This window comes from Plectrocnemia conspersa, unplaced genomic scaffold (assembly GCF_051122295.1).
Source record: "Plectrocnemia conspersa isolate PC_06_02 unplaced genomic scaffold, ASM5112229v1 ptg000004l, whole genome shotgun sequence".
NCBI lineage: Eukaryota > Metazoa > Arthropoda > Insecta > Trichoptera > Polycentropodidae > Plectrocnemia > Plectrocnemia conspersa.
Window position 1 is genome coordinate 5,148,878 of NW_028277168.1, and position 6,000 is coordinate 5,154,877.

Genomic DNA, 6,000 nt, shown 5'->3' on the forward strand with positions numbered 1-6,000 from the left:
ATCTTGACGTCAATATTTTCACGCGCAATTTCAAGACGAAAGATTTCTTCTGCACATCTGCATAAATAAAGTGAGCCTTTCTTGCCTTCGCTTCGGCTCGCCGATAAAAGCTGATAAAGGGTGGGAATTCCGTCGCGTCGGCGAAAAGCCTCCACGAGCTTTTAAATGCTTCCCACGGACATGTTCAACGACGTGGAAATTATTTTCGGCGACGAAATTATTTTTTCACGTATGAAAAGGGCGCTCCGATAAGGGCCGATGGGACGCCTTCGAAGCGGGGCCTTTATGTGCGTTCAATGGCAACGGCGCCACCACAATTAATGGAATATACTCTACCCCCTCCTCTTTCACCCGGGTCGCTGTAAAAACTTATTCAATAATATATATTTATGTTTTGCTTGTGTGTGCAGAAAAATTAAATCCTCCAACGCACAAAGCACAGAAAAGGTTTCAGAGCATCGCTTTTTTTCACCGCAAAGTCAAATACAATTCAGCAAAAACTGCTGTATTATTATTTTTTTAAATTGGAAATAAAATAGAGGAAGCTTTTGTTTGCGCATCTTATTATAATACTTTGTGGTAATAGCTCTGCGTTAATTCGGTTGAAACTTAATAAAAAATAAATTGGACACAATATAAATCCTAAAATATAAAAGTAAATTTCATATATACAACGATCAGACAAATATAGACCACAACTAGTTTTTATTTTGTTATTTTTAAAACCTAAAAAAAATTTAAATTATATTCAATACAAGTTTTTCAGTACTTATGAGCTACATATTCGCAGCTACTAGTGCGCCGCCTGTTGCACTTTTTTATAGACTTAACGTCTTGTTTTACTAGGTTATGTATAAAATGATAGCACGATTATCCTCAAAAAATGTAAACATAATTTTTTGTTCGCTACGATAACTACATCCACTTGCTTAAGAGATAGACATGCATAACTTTTATTTTATTTTATTCACTGTTGAATATCACTATTTCATTAAAAAAAAAATAATGTACTGTGACTCGAAAAAACTTTATAAAATTGTCTCTCAAATAATATTTTAATACTATTTTATTATCATAGACATTGTCACTATATGTGTGACCTAAAATAATATTGAAAAATCAAATTATGAAAGCCATAGTTTTCAGTAACAAATGTATGTATTTTTACACTTCTAACAGTCTTTGTTTATTCGTTCAAAAACAAATGGCAGAGCGCTGCTTGCCAATTACGGTCACAATTTCAAACTACTGCTATGGCTTCGTCTTGAATGCTTAATTTGTATCGAAAACTATATATTGTTACAACCAATTTTATTTTAAAAGAATAGTTTTTTGTTTGGATTTTTCATTTTAAGAACTTGTATGTAAACATTATTCTTAATGAATAAATTTAAAACACAAAGGTTTGACAATTTACTATAATTAAAATATTATCAAAGCCACATGATAAATGAGATAAGCTTGGTACTTAAATTATAAAGAAATAGAGATTGATTGTTATTATAGTTTTGTTTATATTGCAAATCTATTATTTTAGATTTTCAACTAAGAAATTTAGTCTGTTGCGAATAGCTTATTTCATTATAAATATTTCATTAAAAATAGCTAATTTTTTTTTAATAATAAGCTTGCATGGCATTTCGTACAAATCATTTATAATAATTAAAAATATATCATACAAAATAAGCAATATTATATATAATACATGCATAAATATAAACTAGCTGTCGGTCCTTCATTATCGTGAAGTACCGCAGCTGGTGATTGTGAGAATACCGGACGCTCAACCTTTTTAGGTTTTAACCCTTTAGGTGCAACAGTGATTTAAAAAAAAAAATTTTCACATATTCATCGATTATTTTTGGGTTTCTTCTTAGAAATTTTTCAAGGAAAGTGTCAAATCGAGAATACTCATTTCTAAAGAATTTTTATAAAGCATTTTTATTATATAAAATTATTTTTACGAATATTTTTATAACGCTGCATAAGTAAAGGCATGCTCATTCCTAATATACATACTTCCTAGAAGCTGTTTATAGGAGCCTGTGAATGGCAATAAAATGTTTTTTATATTGTTTTTGTAAAGTAGTAGCAGCTGTTATTGAAAATTGCCTAACGATTATTATTGACAGCCGAAAGGGCCTTAAAATTTGTTAAAACATTTGAAAAATATCAATTATGAGCTAAACTCGGTTTTTAACAAATAATTAAATATAAATTGTATAATCTAAGAAACCAGACTGGGACATCATTAATTAATTATTTTTAAAATACAGAATCTTTCACCGGTCAAAAAAAAATATTTTAGATATTATTCAAAAATAAAAATACTTAAAACAGGGAACGAAATTATTCGCAAATTATTTAATGGCTCGAAGAATTCTAAGAACCCTTGTGACTCCATTAAATCATTATAATCTATTGAATAAATTAAAAATTCATCATTGGCGCAACAATGAGAAAGAAATTTCTTTCAGTTTTTCAGAGAGTAGTGTAAGAAAACAAAAAACAACATATTACGGATTGATGGAGAAAAAAATCAAAATATTTAAATCAACAGGCAAAAGAACAAATAATTCACAGTGGCTATTTAAAACCTTGTTGTCGATTAAACCAACATCAACATAAAACGAGAAGAATTTTTCCACGGCCGAAATTTTTTTAACAATAAATAAACGAGCATGAGTCATTTCTCGAGACAAACATAGAGAAATCAGAATACCTAGTTGTTTATATACATTAATATATTTCAAGTCATTTAAAAATTGTTTAATGCTATTGTAGTACTAACAGAGTAACAATTTCACAGATTAAATAACTTTTTCGAGCATCATAACGCCAACAACTATTTTTGCTACCATTTATTTTATATATTGCCAAACAACGATATATTCTAGTTTAGAACCCAAAGGGTTCAAATTTATTTTTTTATTCGCTCTGACTTTTAAAAATCTAGTTTTACTATAAAATTATTTAAATGAAATATTTGAACCACAGTATACCTATGTGATATATAGAAGAGTATAAATCAGATGAACAACATAATAGAAAGTACTACACTGAATATTTATATTTCTATATAATAGTTGGATTAGTTCGGCTAATAATTATATTTTATAAAATTATTTTTAAATACCTAAGAATTTATTTATATTATGACATTTTTTTTTTAATTGAAGCTCAGTGGAATTTTATAACAAGTATTATAAATACTTATTGATATTATAAAACATATTCAATGGTTGCTCAAGCCATTACTCAAAAACAAAATTCAATTTCTTTGCTTCAGTTAAATTTAGGTCATTGATTGTGTTGTAGAGATAAGAAAATAATATATTCTTCTATTACATAAATGACATGAGATATATATACATTATATTTTAAGCAGTTCACACCATAGAACACAAATTTAATATAAAGTAAAACTCAGCTTATTTACAATATTAGTTCATAATAATAAATTTAAGCCTGTTCTATGGATAATCAAAATATATTCTAGAATTTCTATATTTTTCTTTCTAATTATTCTTTATCTAAAATATAGGGCTTATAAAGCCCTATATTTTAGATCCTCGTTTATGTTATAAGATATCGTGTGGCGAGTATATATAATTAATAACCTCGTTAGCATTTTATATAGAATAAAACATTCTTTTATCAAAAATATTTGTTCTAAATACATGTACATATATTGGTGCTCAAATAATCTTATACTTGTTAGCATCGATTTGGTCATTTGTATTCGCGAAAGGAAATGGGAAAGTGGGAAGAAAATAAAAAATCCTTAGATTTCCCCGCCGTGAAATATGCCAAAGCATAAATATCCCGATTTGATCGCGAGTTTCCAGATCCACGCTTCTCAGATGTACGCCTAGGCCCCCAGGCGGTCCCTCTCCGCCAAATCCGGAGCCCCAGGGCCGGATCCGGGGTCCGGGTCGTTACCGATTATGGCGGGCGCCCTCGCCATTTGTCACGGCCCCAACCGCATTAATGGACGGTTGAAATCGAACTGCCTTAATGGCAGGGACCGTCGAATTTATCGCCGTCGTTTTGTTTTGATGCTCCCCTAATTATTACTGATTTTGCGCCTAACGAGCGAGCGAGCAACGTCGCAAAGAGTTAAACCACGCGGTTAACCCTTTGCGCTCGCGCGCGCTAATTTGCACTGCGCGGCGCGCTAACGAACAACGCTCGTTATCATTCTTTAATCAAAGGACTCAACGCGTTAAAATTGGCCAATTTGCAGATGGTCAGGGTTGCTTCTGTGTATTTATTTGTTGTTTACATCTATCACTACAGCTTTACAAATATAAACCCAACGTGTTGCAATGCTCAAATATACGAAAATAAAAAAATATAAATAAAATAAAATTTTGGCGATACTAGCATTTATTCAGGGGTCCGCGTGCAATGATACACCACTTGTAATAACGTTGCTTGCGTAGTGATTGTTTCTTATGAGCAAAATAAGCTGCCGAAATCAATTGTCAACCGATTTCTGTTTATTACAGTAACATTATGACAGACAAAATAAAATGAAGAGAATGCCATCTGGTATTACATATTCAATGTCAGATAGTGGCAAGAACTATTATTACCAGCTTATATAAGTCGATGACTAACAACCGAAAGAGATGAGTTTGAATTTCATGTCTGGAAGATCGAAATTAGTTAGTATTATATAATAATATTTCGATTTACAGATTAGGTTTTCCTAATTTTATAATGAATAATTATAATAGAAATTGTACATAGTGTTATCTATGGATTGTAAGCTGTAATAATATCATTAAAACTTATAAAATAGATATCACTGATTGGCAAACTTTATTATTAGTCAGGTGTCTTACTACTTACTTATATTTGTTTATTATATTTATTTTATTTTATATATTATATAAGAAAGAACTATATTTATATTACATTGGAATCTAAAAACATATTTTCAACCTTACTTAATTTACTAAGATCGGCTTACTTAATAGGTAAATAGGTAACATTTAGGTGTACTTAATAGGTAAAGACCTAAATAATAAATAAAGAGCTGTTTTAAAGGTATAATATTAGTTTTAAAATAATAATATTGTATAAAATTTATCGATTATCATTGTTATATTAACTATCAATCAAGATTATTCGTTTTTCTATTAGTTTTCAAAATTAAACTAACATTGTTTGATTAAAGTGTGAGATTATTTTGAGGTGACTGTCCTGAATTGTACAACTTCTACAATATGTTTTGGTTCTACGCACGTGCTCAAAAATGAAACTGCATTTGAGCGGACTGCCACAAAGGAGTTTTGAGGACAATGGACTAGTGATATATGTAGTAATAAAAAAAATTTACATTGCCAATAACACTTTAAATATGGATTTTATTGTAGATTAGTGTGGTTTAAATAACGCAAACAGAAAAATATTTTTTCGAGCAGGTTGCGAAACCACAAAAAATTCGCAAACACCCAAACGTTTGAATAAAATAAAATCAGAAATTCTTGTACCGGTTAAATCACTACAAACTGGCAAGAAAATATTAGACTAGGGAAGTTTTTAATCTGCTCATATCTCTCCGGCAATAAATATGCCTGATCAGCGTAAAAAACACATCACTACCTTACTTCATACTAAGAATATAATTCAGCCCTAAGCTCGCCACTAGTAAAGCTCACGCCAAATTGAAACAGACGACCCAGTACCAACTAGAGTTATCTTTTGTGTCGAAGAGTCACGTCACAAAAAAATAGAATTGTATAAGTAAAAAAATTCGTGATATTATTTAAAATATCACACACTAAGAATGATGCTATTTCACAAAAAAAACTTTAAAAACGAGCATTGAAAAAATTTATCACTTATATTAGACTGTAAATCCAGATGGAATAATCTTAATAATATGCTGGAGCAATTTAGTTTTTTAAAAACAAGTATACAAAAAAAAACACAAATAGACTTAAACAATTTATCGGTAACGTTCAATGAAAATGTTTGAATGAAAATAAC